This window comes from Neovison vison, chromosome 2 (assembly GCF_020171115.1).
Source record: "Neovison vison isolate M4711 chromosome 2, ASM_NN_V1, whole genome shotgun sequence".
Lineage (NCBI taxonomy): Eukaryota > Metazoa > Chordata > Mammalia > Carnivora > Mustelidae > Neogale > Neogale vison.
The window spans coordinates 9,639,359-9,653,898 of NC_058092.1; the positions used below are offsets into that span (position 1 = coordinate 9,639,359).

General features: G+C 43.5%; 1 protein-coding gene across 5 annotated transcripts in view; it reads left to right on the forward strand.

Moving 5' to 3' along the window:
- The first annotated feature begins 541 nt into the window (after window positions 1–541).
- Window positions 542–14,540, forward strand: part of PRDM2 (PR/SET domain 2) — a 117,727-nt gene continuing 103,728 nt past the window's right edge. For 3 of the 5 annotated variants that reach the window (XM_044237209.1, XM_044237210.1, XM_044237211.1), the window contains exon 1: window positions 551–582. The gene's annotated coding sequence lies outside the window, so the exon portion shown is untranslated. Of the gene's footprint in view, window positions 583–14,540 lie in introns of all 5 variants that reach the window. The other 2 variants (XM_044237213.1, XM_044237208.1) reach the window with 2 other exon arrangements.

Below are 14,540 nucleotides of genomic sequence, written 5' to 3' on the forward strand. Positions count from 1 at the left end.
GGGGGTAGTAAATACTCGTGCGCCCTCAAGAAGCAAGTAAAAGCAGGTGCCATCTGCCCTTTTGACGCTTGAGCTTTTTGGGTGACACTACACTGGTCCTTCGAGGATGAGCCAAGAATGGGACGTATGTTTATCTGACAGGAACTCAGAGATGAGCCCCTTTTTCTTCTTCCCCCGAAGGCTGCGGATTCCCGCAGTAACTTTGAGCCGCTCAGAATTCCAACCCCTTGGTGCGGTCAGGCTGGTCGCGGCGAGCCGCGGGCGCCTGCCGCCGGGGTCCGCGGTGTCCCCGCCAGCGCAGCTGGGCCAGCGCGAGTCTGAGGGGCGGCGGCGCGGCCCGGGGGGCTTCCGGGCGTGTGCGACCCGCGGGTGGGGGCCCGCGCGCCCCGGGGTCGCGGCCCTCGGCGACGGTGCGGGCCGTGCGGGGTCCCGGGGCCGCGGCCGGCGCCGCCCGACGTCACTTCCGACCGGAGCCAAGATGGCGTCGGCGCGGCCGCGGACGCCGGGGCGGGCGGAGCGGCGGCAGCGGCGGCGCGGGCGGCGGCTCTCGGCGCTCTGAGGCGCGGGGCGCGGCGGGCGCAGGTAAGGGGCGGCCGGGACGGGCGGCTTCCGGGACGGCGGCGGGCTCGGCGCCGGGACGCCCGTCGCTGCCCGCGAAGAGCGAGGAGGCGGCGGCGACGGCGGCGGGGGCGACCCGTGGGGACCGGGCGCGCAGGACCGGGCGGGCGGGCGGTCGCGCCCCCTCCGAGGACTCGGCGTCCCGGGCGGGCGGGGCTCCCGGAGCCGGGCGCGGGCCGCCGGCGCTCCCCGCTCCTCCTTCCCGCGCCCGAGCCCCCGGGCCGACCTTGGGGCCCGCCGCGGCGAAGTTGTGCGGTTCGCTTTGTGGCCGTTGGATCGCCGCGCGCCCCGCCAGGGGGACGCGTGTGCGCGGCGAGGCCGGGCGGCGGCTGCCGGTCCACCCGGTCCCCGTGTCCCCGGACGGCGAGGGCGCACGCGGGGTCCCAGGGCCGCGCCAGTTTGCAGTCGTTGATGCTCTTCTCTTTTGTGTTCCGCCCGAGTGTGTCTCTCACCCTCGCATTCTTAATTTGTTTTGTGTCTTGCGTCTTTGTGTTTCCTAAATAGTTTTTGTGCGGTTCCGAGCTGGAAATGGTCTCCTTCGTGTGTCCATCGCAGACCCACCGGTGTTTTTGTTTTTAGCAGACGTTGCACTTATGTATTAATTTTGCTCCCAAAGACACCTACGGACCTGTTTTTGACGGTGCCAAGGGAGACGCGAAGTATCCCTAAGAGGTCAAGGGTATGCCCAGACCTCGGTGCTTCTCTCCGACCCACGCGTGAACCGCGGAGCCACGACTGGGCCCCTTCTGTCCGGCTTGAGCTTCGGGAACAATCCCGCGATTTTAACCGGGAAGCCCAAATTCCTTGAACTACGCAGCTGTAATTTCCCCTAAGAAAGGGGATTCGTGCTGGCCCCTCATTTTCCATTCAGTGTTGTATTGGGGTTTTGGTTTTATTTCACAAGTGGAACGCCTTTTGGTGAATTCCAGTCGGTCTTTGGGCCCCCGTTAATCAGACCTTTGAAAGGGTCGCCCCCAGAACACGACTAAAATAATTTCATAAAGTTTTTGTTTATTACAGGTTTCTTGTTAAAAGGAACGATAACTGAGCCAGAATAGCAACCTTTCCGTGAAATCTTTTACCTCCCCTACAAGACTTCCTATCCCATCGATCAGTTATGGCCAAGTATTGGGAAAATGTGGGCCTCCAAGATTTTTTTTTTTTTAACATGTCATGAAATTTGTTGTACAAATATTGAGGAGGAACCGAGACATGTAATTATGTTCTTTTATAGGGGGTTTTGTGTTTGAGATGGCTTGCAGCTGCCCCATCATTCTCTAGAAGCTTCCTTACAAACACTTCCTCAACCATATTCGTTATTTGTAGACTCTCATTGTAGCCTGGAGAGGACCTTCAGAGATGATCGTATTAAACCCCCTTGTTTCAGTCTTAGAAACTGAGATTGCAATTCACAGTGAGACGGAGATGGTTCACCGCTTCCCTTATTCCAGGGCTCTTTTTCCGTGTCCTTTTTGGTTTGATTTAAATAAGTTAATATGTTGTAGTGTTTAGGAAAATAACAGACACACAATAATAACACTCAGTGAAACTTCGCTTTTCTTGATTCGGAAGGTGGTTTCTTGAATTGAAAAGTTGGCACATTCAGATGTGTTTTTTCTAATTTCGTGGACAGTTCCAGAAACAGTAGTTTAAATTTAATAATCTCTTCGTTTTGTGAGTACAGAACATAACATGATTCTCACTGTAGGACAGTATGAACATGGAGAAAGCACAGAGAAGAGGAGAAATCAGCCCTGATCTTCCCAGTCCTCAGATCACCACTGTTAACATTTTGGCATACCTCCTTCACCTGCGTGTCTGTCTTGTGCGTGTGTGTATTTCTTACGTAAATTTACTCACTTCTATGTGTTTATATTTTATACGGGATATCATTGTGTGTATTATTCATACCTATCTTCTTACTATATTCTTATTTCTTACTATATTACTATATATTGGGGGTATATATTCATGCCCTGAAGTGTCAGTCAATATGATTTTTAGTGGCTGTGTAATATATATGGGTGGGCCATTATTTGCCAATTCCATATTGATCAGTAAGGTTTCTATAGCCTGAAATTCTCTTTTCATTAAGATCTGTTTAGGTTTTCCTGTTGTGTAATTAAAAGTTTTGTAATTAAAAAAAAATACGTGGACATGTAAATTCTGTCTCTTAGCGTTTAAATATGTATTTTTTCTGTCAGTGCAGTTATAAGAAGCAGCAGTCAATTTCAGCTCCTTTTATTCTCTTCTCCCTGAGCTGGGTTTGTGCAGTTCCATATACATATATATCTATTTGCACACATACTCTTTTGATGGTTATTTTACGTTAGATGTTTATTTATTCACGGGACTGTTTCTTTAAGCTGCCGATCTCTTTTCAAGTTCCAGATCTGATTTACAAACCTTTTAAGCCCTGTTAAATCATAGACTTTCCGGGATGGAAAGCACCTCAGGTTATTTACTATTTTCACATCTTCCAACTTGCTTTTCATGCTATTTTTAATACTCAGGCAGAGGAAAGAAAAGCCTGTGGGCTGCACGAGAGAACTCCATAGTGGGAGTGAAAAGGGAGTAGGCGGACGGTGGGGGAAGATCATCCGACTTGTGTGGCGATGTATAGATATGGGGAGTTTCCAGATGATGGGGACATTACCTGACAGTCATTATTACTGATACTGCTGACGTGTGGCCAGCAGTCTGTGGCTTGTGTGGTGCCCACAGGTTGCGCTCTCACTCCTAGCATTCGGTTAGAGGTCTGGCTCTCTCCTTTTGAAGTTAGAAGTTTATAATTAGAGCTGCTAAAATCATCTTCCTAGAGCAACTGAAGGCCATGGACTCCATTACTGAAAGCATTATTTAGGTTCTATTAAAGTAGGTTTCTTAGCCTTGGCACGATGAACATTTGGGGCTGCATAATTCTTTGTTTGGGGGCTAGCCTGTACACTGTAGGATTTTTGGCAGTGTCCCTTATCTCTACCTGTGAGATCCCCCCCAGTCTGCACAACTGAGAAAGTCTCCAGACATTGCGAGATGTCCCCTGGTGGGGACCCAGTTCTCAACCACTGCATTAAAGGAAGGCCCATCTGACCAGATGGTGGACTCAGTGAAGCAGTCTGTGGACTCTCTTTAGTCAAAGAACTGTAAGACTAGACTCTATGGTTTACATGAAGTCCACCTTGAAGGGGGAGAATGGACTTAACTGGCCTGTTTTGGTCCCTTCCTGTGTGTGTGTATTTTTTTTTTTTTTTTAAGATTTTATTTATTTGACAGAGAGATGGAGAGCACAAGTAGGCAGAATGGCAGGCAGAGGGAGAGGGAGAAGCAGACTCCTGCCTGAGCAAGGGAGCCCACATGGGGCTTGATTCAAGGGCCCTGGGATCATGACCTGAGCCAAAGGCAGCTGCTTAACCGGCTGAGCCACCCGGCGCCCCACACGGTGTGTGTCTTTATGATATTTTTGAGTCCTCTACTTTGAGCACTTCTGTGGCAAGCGATAAAGCAAGTTGAGATAACCTGGAGACTGTGAAGGTGTTTACATGGCATAGGATCAACGTTGCCTGTATTTGGTTAAATTATTACAGATTTAAATAAATTTGAATAGAGTTGATGCATGGTGACTCATGTAAGCTTGTGGCCTATTATACTTGAATAGCACAGAAACAACTGTCTTCTGGAAAATGATACTCCTTGAAGCAACCCGTTGAAGATTGGTGGTAGAGACCAGACTAGTTTTTCTAAGATCTTTTCTTTTTTTTTTTTCTTCTTTCTCTCTCCCTCACTTCCTTCCTTTCTTTCTCCCTTTATTTCCCTCTCGTTCTCTCGCTCTCTTTCTTCCAATTTTCACTTCCTTCTTTCTATCTTTCTTCCTTCCTTTTCTTCCTACCAATTCACTGAAAGTGATGCATTTGTCCTGAGGAAATAGTATCCTTTTGAAGGCTAATCTAACTTTTAACTTTATGATAAGTTTATAACTAAAAGATCACTGTTGATCTTTGTGGCACACATGCATCATGAACACAGCTTCCTGTGGGCAAAGGAAATGCAGGCTGTCACCTCTTTCTTTGTAGTCTTTAAAAGTATAGATAGTGTGGATTGAATTTTTATTGTGGATGAAGTGATCTTTAGTTAGAAGTTAGTAGATAAGTAGAACATAAGAAAAGAGATGTGCTGTTGGACCACATTTAGTAATGGGGTGGCTTTCTCAGTTACGGAATACCTGCAGAATTTCACTGGAATGAATGTATGTGTCATTTAAATATTCTTTCGTAAAGGGAATGCCTTTCATTCCCCACCCCCACTTCCCCGGAGCATGCATTAGTTATTGTATGTAGTAAATCTGGTTCATTTAGAGTGAAATACACTTATAATATTTTTCTCAGTACTGTATGGTATTTATTCTTGGAGTCTTGGTTCAAGTCATACCTATGTTGTGTTTCATTTATTAGTCTTTTGGAACATGCAATAAAGGAGGTTTCACTGAATTACTTATATGTTTGCCAGCCATTTTGGTGAAAAGAATATTTTGTAGCTCTTGCAATAAATCATCTGATAGGCTTTGCTTTGAAAGAGCTAAATTACTTCTTGGCACAGCTTGCCTGAAATATGTAAAGCTAAGTGCAACTGTTAGTTTGATTACTGTGGGCAGCCTTTCTGGGAATTGGTAAAACCTACAGCTTTTACATGTGCATATAAGTAGTTACACGAAGACTACATTAAACTCTGGTGGGAAAACTCTATGGCATTTTCAAGTAATTTAAATGATGCTGTTAAAACTGAAAAGAAATCGGAGATTCACCAAACCCTTACATACTTCAGTATGAATCCTGTGCATTACCCAAGGGGTTATTAAGACGGTATAAATTAAGCACAATTTGGAATAACAATGTAAATATGACATTCTAAGCATTTCTCACTTGGTGAGGCTTATTTTAGGGACTTCACTGTAATTCCCAAAGACCTTAGTTTTAAAGTACATCAGGGGGTCCCTGGGATAAATTTAGATTTTTCGTTGTGAAGCTTTGTTAGTCTTTGTTAGAGGACGTTGAGCAAGTCAGTTACTTGTTTTGGGAGGTAAGTATTGTGTCTGTGCAATCCCCTAGTACTTTAATCGAGCCCTGCCTCAGTGTACGGAATAATGCATATCACAGATCACCACAGGGGCTGAATTATTTCTGGCAGTGGTGAGGGGTGGCTCAGTTATCCTTTCCTCTTCCTGTTTGTAAAGTGGGGACAATGATTACTTCTTTCTTTCACCAGGATGTTTTGTGACAGATCGATAAAGAATATGAAAGCAATTGATACTTGTAGGTTTCTTCAAAAATATTAATAGCATTTTTCTTAGCTACTTCTCTTAATACAACAAGTCCTGAGGGATAGCGTGGCAAAATTATTGCTGAGAGAAAGCCTTCCGAATCACCTCTGAGTCCTTAGGCTTTTTGGTCCCCCGTCCCCCCAAGGTGGTGGAGGGGGCATGGTTTTTTCTAGTCCCTTCCATGACTGTCACAAAGCCAAATCCTTAGTCTTCTCTCTGGGTATTTTTGCCTTTGGCAGTTTCCCTAGGCACCCCCTTGCGGCTGCAGACTTCTAAATCTCTGTCCCCAGCTTTGAAGGCAGTCTGTGCTAGGACTGTTTTTTTCCATTTGATGGATGCAGTTTTCCGTATGGATGTCTGTTCTCCCCAAAGTCTAAAATGGAGCTCACCACCGTCCACTTAAATACCATCCCTGCTCCTGGCTGCTCTATCTTGAAAATACATTCACTCTTGCAGTCACATTCCCAGTATTGGACTCCTCTTCACCATCTCTTTTTACTGCATGTTCAGTTGGAACACATTCTATCCATTCTTCCCTTGTGTAGTGTGGATCATTTTGTTTTTTGTTTCTTTTCAGCTGTTACCTGTGGTTCACACCCTTATACCCCTATCGCTGGTCATCTCGAATTCTTAACGGACTTGCCTGGTCTCTTTGGTCTGCCTTCCCTTTTCACACCTCACTCTTTCTTGTCAATTTCATCTTTTTAAATTGTTAGACATTGTTTCATTTGTGGCATTCCATAGTCAGAAACTCCCTGTGGCTCTGTGTTGCTCATCCTAGGTGGCCAAAGCTGCTTTCCTAAGGGGCAGTCGGGAAATCAGGCTCCTGCCCTGGTCTCCCAGTTGCAGTGCTCATGGGCTCTGCCTTTTAGTAAGTCCTCTTACCGCTTTCCCTAAAGACCTTTGGGGCTTTTGTGGGAGTTCTGGAGGGGGGGATGGGTGGAATAATGACTGCTCGTATGACATCTGGGGAGCCCAGCCGGCAAGTGGGCATTTAACCTGGGACTCAGACTCCTCTAGAACTGACCAGTTTAACCTCCTGCTGCTCTGCACGGACCCTCACTTGAGTCACGCTCTCTGGTTTACCACTGCTGATGGTATCAAGAGATAGCCTTTCAATCTTTTTTCGTAAGTGGGGAGGCATGTATCTTTACCTTGAAACAAGAACTGCAAATTCTTTATTTGGAATCCTGCTTTCCTTTAAAAAATAAAAACTTGCATAGGTTCTAGAGCTACTAAAACTGCCGAGCAACACATGGACAGTGCTGTACAGGCAGTGGGTGTTGCTGTTCTGTTAAAATGCTCTTGAGGACAGAAGGACTTGCATATTTAGATGGTGGACCCTACACCTCAGACTTTAGTTAGAGTGAGTCACTACCTACCAAGATAATAAATACCTTAATAAACTCTTGGGAGAAGACCTTGAATCTTGTAGCGACAGAAGTATGCCTGGGATCTTAGCAAAATATAGTTGAAGTTGTTAGTCTGTCTGGGATAACTTCCAGTTTTGCTTTAGGTTCTTCACTTGTGAATTCAGGAAGCCTTGTCATTTATGTATGGTTTGTGGAGGTTGAGTTTTCTTACGAATTTTATCCTGTAGGCAACAATCAAAAAAGCTCTGAACAGCCAGCTGCTGGTAAGGTGACTCTGTTGATTCTTAGAGAGTCTTTGTCGGAGAAAATGAATACTTGAGTGCCCAGAGCTGGGCGCCATGTTGCAGAAGTTTTCTTTCTTTCTTTCTTTTCTTTTCTTTTTTTTTTTTTTTAAGGAAATTCAGAATTTCAGAATTTCAGGAATTTTTTTCAGATTTTCAGAATCTCAGGAAATTTCTGAATTTTAGAAATTCAGAATTGTAGGCTTCCTGAAAATCTCTCAGTTTTAAATGTTTAATCACAAAGGTGACACCTGTATTGGCAACGCCAGTGGAGAAACATTAACTCAAAGGGGTCAACTGAGAATTCATTTTATTTCGGCGGATTGTGAAATGAATGACCATGTGGTGTCTTGCTTTAGAAATTTTGTGTTTGAGTTGGAAACTTGACATTTGAGTGTTAGGAAAGAACTGACTTGATTTTCCTTTTAAAATAGTTTGAAGTTTTTGCATGTCTAACATGGGAAAATATCAGAAAAGTATCATTTTATCATTTTTATAGATGTTCTTTGATTTGAATGCCCTTTGGCAGAATGTATAGTCAGCAGTTGGTTAAGCTGAACTGGGAGGGAGGGGAGTTGAGCTGTACTACAGCTCTTGAGTGGGGCAGTTTTCTTCATGGAGCTGGGACTGGCTGGAGAGCATTCGTGTTCCTGCCCACCCAGCTTTTCATGTGGATTTTTACATCTCTACTTCTTGCCAACTACTCTTGAAAATAAAGAAAGGAAATTAACTTCTTAATTGAAGGGTATTTTGATTGGATGGAATTACTTCAAGAAAATTGACAGTGATTCTTTTTTTTTTTTTTTTTTTTTTAAGATTTTACTTATTTGATACAGGGAGCGCATGCGCATGGGGGGCAGTGAGCAGAAGAAAAGGGACAAGCAGATTCCCTGCTGAGCAGAGAGTGCCACTTGGGCCTCCATCCCAGAACCCAGGGATCATGACCTGAACCAAGGCAGACACTTAAAGGACTGAGTCCTCCCTGGCGCCCCGACAGTGATACTTTTGTTTTTAGTGCCCTGAGGAAGAGTATCAGAGTAACATGTTAACATGAAATTAATATGTTTTAATTTCTTTAGAGAAACTCGAGTATTTTTAATTGTGGGGTTAATTGAGGGGAATTTTTATAGGAACCCTAAACAAAACCTGAAATTTATGATGTAATAAGTTCTGTGTTCAGTGCAATAAATTTACATAGATGCGTAAATTTAATCAGAAGAAAGGAGAGCATTTTTTAAATAGATGTCCATAACGAACCACGTAAATGGTAAATAATCAGCATTTGCTATACATTGATTGCTAAGCCAGTTCTTTGTTAATGGCTGCTTGAAGCAGTATTGTGTGAAAAAGTTTTTTTTTTTTTTTTTTTTCTCTGTAGAGATATTCTAAGGGAAGGAAAAAAACCCCTAGAATGCCAGTCTAACTTTGGGTTTATAGTACTTTCCTAGTCTGCAGATCTCTTATTTAACATTCTTTTTTGATGTAAACTTACATATGTATTTTCTTTAAGATTTATTTATTTATTAATTTGGGGGGGGGATGGATAGAGGGAGAGGGGGGTTCCTGATGCAGACTCTGTGCTGAGCGCAGTGCCCACCCCAGGCCCCATCCCAGGAATCCCCGAGATCCTGACCTGAGCTTAACTGATTGAATCACCCACCCACGCACCCCACTTACGTATTTTAAACAGAAGTTCTAACCAACCTCGTTTTCTCATTGGATTTCTGCACCTCTGAAGTCATTCAGAACAATCTACTTTCTGTTTTTTTGCCTCCATCGTGTGGAAACTGTTGTCAGGATCAGATTTTCCCACCTGGAGTAAATTTACTGGACTCTGCTTCCTTATTCAGGTTTGTGTCAGGACACCCTGTTCCAAGAATTTGGAGAACTGGGCCCTGGGATATTTGTCCGTGGTGTTCTGGGCTGCTGGGGGGAAATTGCTGTATTGAAGTGGGAGAAATGATGGGTTTATGTGTGAGCTTTCTATTCTTCGGATCCCCTCACTTACTTTGCAGGTAGGGAAATTCCTCTGTGTGATATATTCTGTTGTACAGTCGCCTTTTTGCCTGGGTGGGAATCATTCTGGGGGGGGGAGACGCGAGCGTTGGGTTTTGAGAAGCGAGAGATCACACCCTCCAAATCTTTGCTGTATTCTCAGTCTCTTTCTCTTTATACACACACACACACACACACACACACACACACACAAGTGCACGATCTTTCTTAAAATGATAAACATAACAGGTTTGATTTTGCCCTTCCGCTTATTTGGTTTGGTAATATTGTCTGCCTTTTCACCGACTGAGCCACCCAGGCACCCCATAGTCTGCCTTCTAAAGGGGGGTTGGGGTATGTTTTTTAGTGTGAAACTAGATGTTAGAGATTATTTTTGTGAAATTGAATTTTTATTTTAGAAAAGGAAAGTGAATGATTTTGCATTTAACAAATTTCTGGGTAGATTCCATATTCATGAATTACATGTTTTTGCTTAATCTGAGTAAGTGCTAAATGTTTTCATTATTCATCTCTAGAGTTTATAGATTGTAATTTGGTGATCCATTCTTCTGGTAGGAGTTATGAGTGGTAGTTTTTAATCACAAATATGCTATCTGTGTTTGTAAGTTAATAAAAACTGCTTTTGAGAAGTTGGCGTAGTTTAGATATTTTTACTATTTTTCTAGAGGTTTCTGGATTGCAAGATTCTTTTGGTCAGAGTAAGTTATGATCAGTGTTAAACACTGTACAGCTGCTCCACTAAAAGCTTAATCATCTCTGTGATTGCTGAAAAGATGCTTCTTTACCATAAAAGATCTACTCTGTGCTGTGATTCGTTTCAGAATATTTTTCTTTTCTTATGTAAGCCATAAACTTTCTAAGAATTTTTTCACAGATTGGTATTTTTAAAACTTCTTTGCATCTAGTCCATTTTTTTTTTAAGATTTTATTTATTTATTTGACACACAGAGATCACAAGTAGGGATAGAGGCAGGCAGAGAGAGAGGGGGAAGCAGGCTCCCTGCTGAGCAGAGAGCCCGATGTGGGGCTCCATCCCAGGACCCTGAGACCATGACCCGAGCCAAAGGCAGAGGCTTTAACCCACTGAGCCACCCAGGCGCCCCACATCTAGTCCATGTTTTTAGTACATTTATGATCTGTTAATTTTGATTTACTGTACCAGTTCTCTTATTTCCAGTGACTCTGAATTTGCAAATTTAAGTATTTTCCAGAAAGCTCCAAAAGAGCTTAACTGACCCAGAAGAATAATTGGAAAATAATATCAGCGACTTATAAGTGAATATACAAATCAGATCAAGTAATTATCTTCCCAATTCTCTCCCTTCCTTCTAGATTTAAACTAATCAAAGAATCTGCGGTTGCTTTTACTTTGCCTCTCATACAGTTGTGTAGATTTTACAGGTCTGCAAAGGGCAGATGTGACAGTTCATTTAACCTGTTACATGTATTGCATTCATGTTACCTTGTGTCTGTCCTTAGTTTAATCTGCCTTATCTAAGAGGATGAGTGATAGAGAGATGCGGGGGGCTCCTGGAAGGTTCTGACTCAGGGGCTGGGGTATCCTGTGTATCTCTCTCCATTCTCCGGTCTCTGAAGCTCCATGTCAGGAGACAGCAGCCTCACAGTAGTTGAGGTTGTCTTGACACTTTAAGAAACCAGTATTGGAATAAAGACCCTAATTATTGTTGCTGTATCGATACTGGTCATGTATAATCAAATAATTTTTATGATATTATTAACTTAAATATTTGTAAGGATGATTTGTCCTAGAATTTGGAAGTAATATCTTGAAAAGTTAAGTATGTACATATTACTGAAGCCACAGATATGTACAATCAGGACCATGCTCCTACTTTTCTAAGAATGTGTGCTATATTGGGGTACCTGGGTGGCTCAAGTCAGTTAAGTGGCTCCTTTTGGCTTGGGTTTTGGTCTCAAGGTCTTTGGATCCCGTCCCGCATCAGGCTCCTTGCTCAGTGGGGGGCCTGCTCTCCCTCTCCCACTCTCCCTGCCTGTGCTCTCCTGTTTTCTTTCTGTCAAATAAATAATAAAATCTTAAAAAAAAAAAGAATACTATTAGCTAAGTGTAGTAGGTGATAAAAATTCACATGCTCTAAATTTGTGTATCTGCCTACTCTACTTTATCTGATAAATGTCAGCAAGCTGTAATGGAAGGGATGTGTAGAAATATTCAAGGCAGTTTGGTCAGGTATAGAAATTGAAAAAAGAAACTAAGGCATAAACCAGGATAGAAGTCTTGGTGATTTTAAGATTTTCAGTATTTGCTATTGGAAAACCAGAGGCACTTAACTGTTTAGCATTTTTTTTTTTTTTTAAAGTTTGGTGGCATTATTAAGTTTCAGTGATAGGTTTGGAAAGATTCCTCCCTGCCTCCACTCTAATAGGATTGTTAGTTTTGGTTCTCACATGTGATAAAACTTGGACCTTGAGTATATTAGTTAAGTAGGTATGTGAAAACAGCGCTGTTGAGGTCAACACTTAGTATGAGAATATGTAGGATTCTAGGTGGCTTTCACAGGGGGTTTGCACTGCCGGTGGAATCTTCGGGAAGTTCCTTGAGTAACAGCTTTTAGAATCTGGAGTTGCCGTAAAATATATTGTGGTATCCCAGTAAGTTACATGATTATTGTAGTTCAGAGGTTCTCAGCTGGGAAGTTATTTGGGGAGGTGTTTAGGTATTTTTGATTTTCAAAGTTACCAGAGGCACTGCAGGCCGTGACTTTTCAGGGCAGTGCTAGGTGGCGGTAATAGAAGGGGCAGACAAGGAGTAGCTTGCGCAGTCCAGAAGGCAGTGGTCGTCTTTTGAGAGGCACTGCCAGATTCTCAGTTCTTGTGTTTAACATCCCTTGTTTTTAATATAGTTTAATAAAGGATTTACTTTTTTAAAATAACATCTGAGAAGTCAGTGTTGGATTTGCAGTGCTTTTGACATTGCAAAATATTTTAGATAAATAATTTGACAATGTTGTGAGTCAAGGGAGGGAAAAAAAAATGACGCGCTGGAGACTGGTTTTTGGCAGTTGGGATTAGTTAGAAGTGATGGAGAGAAGAGTCCAAACATACATGTATGTAGTGAACCGTTGAAAAAAAAAGATGGTAAGATCATTTTCTGTGGAAAGAAATGGTGAGTGTTCTATTAGAACAAAGAGGGAACAGACAGTACAGAAAGTCAGAGAAGTTATTATTTAACAAGTTGAATTATTTGTTATAACTTTTTATTAAGAAAAAACGAGATTCCCTGAGATAACAAATGAAAAACTAAAATGTTGTAAGTACTTTAATTTTTGAGTTCTTTGGGATTAGAGGCCAGATGCCATGGTATCTCCGTTGTTTGAATTGTGCCTGTGAGCCAGCAACCACAAAAGGGGAGGAAGGAAAGGAGGAAAGTGTTAAGTGAAGGGGAAAAAAGCAATGACAAGCAGATGGGAAGAAGGAGGCAGTATCTCCTTTGATGAAAGAAAATGGCTGCTGCTCCTTTGGTGTTCTTAGGATAAAAGTCTTGGTGTCCTCTCTGACTTCCTCTTTCATACCTAATATCTACTGTGGCAGCAAATCTTGGGGGCTCTGTGTATCAAGTATATCCAGGATCTGATTACTTCTTCCCTCTCTTCTACTGTATGGGCCAAGTGGCCACCATCTCTTGCCTAGTTGGGGGCATTGGCCTCCTGAGAGGTCTGCTTGCTCCCACCCTGCTCCCTTATGGTCTCTTTTAAACCGAAGTCACATCAGGTGGGCCACCTTGAGCCTCCCAGTGGCTTTCCATCCCTGATGGAAAAGCTCTAGCTATTTTGGTGAACAGTGCTTACCTTGTAAAATCCATATTTTATCCGCCCCCCCCCAAATCCCTACTTCACCCCCAACACCTTTCTGAATCACCTCCTCTACTTTCCTTTTCATTCACTGTGCCCCTGTCACCTTCCTTGCCCTCCCTCAAACACCCAGGCACGCCACCGAATAGGGTTTCTTACTTCATTATGATACTCCTTCCTCAGACCCTCCCTGGCCCACAGCTCTTCTTCTGGCTTTTATGCAGATGTCCCTTTCTTTTCTTTTCTTTCTTTCTTTCTTTCTTTTTTTTTTTTTTTAAGATTTTATTTATTCGCTTGACAGAGATCACAAGTAGGCAGAGAGGCAGACAGAGAGAGGAAGGGAAGCGGTCTCTCTTCCGAGCAGAGAGCCCGATGCGGGGCTCCATCCCAGGAGCTTGAGATCATGACCCGAGCTGAAGGCAGAGGCTTTAACCCACAGAGCCACCAAGGTGTCCTGCAGATGTCCCTTTCTTACTGAGGTCCTCTCTGACCACAGTGTTGGAGTCCCAGGTAGGGAGACAGAGACTGTATTTTCTATCTCCCTCTTTCCCTACCACTTCTATTTTTCCTTAAAGCACTTTTGCTACCTGACCTGCCCGTTTTACTGCTTTGTTTATTGCGGTCTCTCCCCGCCAGAGGGCTGGGATTGTTCTGCTCACTGTAGAGTGGCTCCTGACCACCTTGAACTTGTCTAGTTAGTTGAGGATGCTAGTACTACCTCTGTAAAACTCAGCTGGGCTGATTTACGTGAAGGTGTAGCACGGTTCCTGCTGGTCTTAGAAGACACCTCACAAATGAGAGCTGCGTTGATGATACCGATGATTCTTGTGGGAAGAGGAAGACGAGCCGAAGGAAATGGTAAAGCATCATAGCTTTTTCCAAAGATCTTTCAGACAGCATTTGCATTTTACTGCGGGTTTTTAGTTCTGTTCCTGAAAGAGGACTGACTCCCTGTGGCCAATGTTAGTAAATCCATCCATAAAAGCCCAGTAAGAGGGCAAGTGAAACCGCTGACATTTCATTCGCTTCTGGGTGCCACATTGTCCGTCATGGTCCTCCTGGAAGACTGTGTGGCATTCAGTAGGCACTGATGACAGAGGAGGCAGAG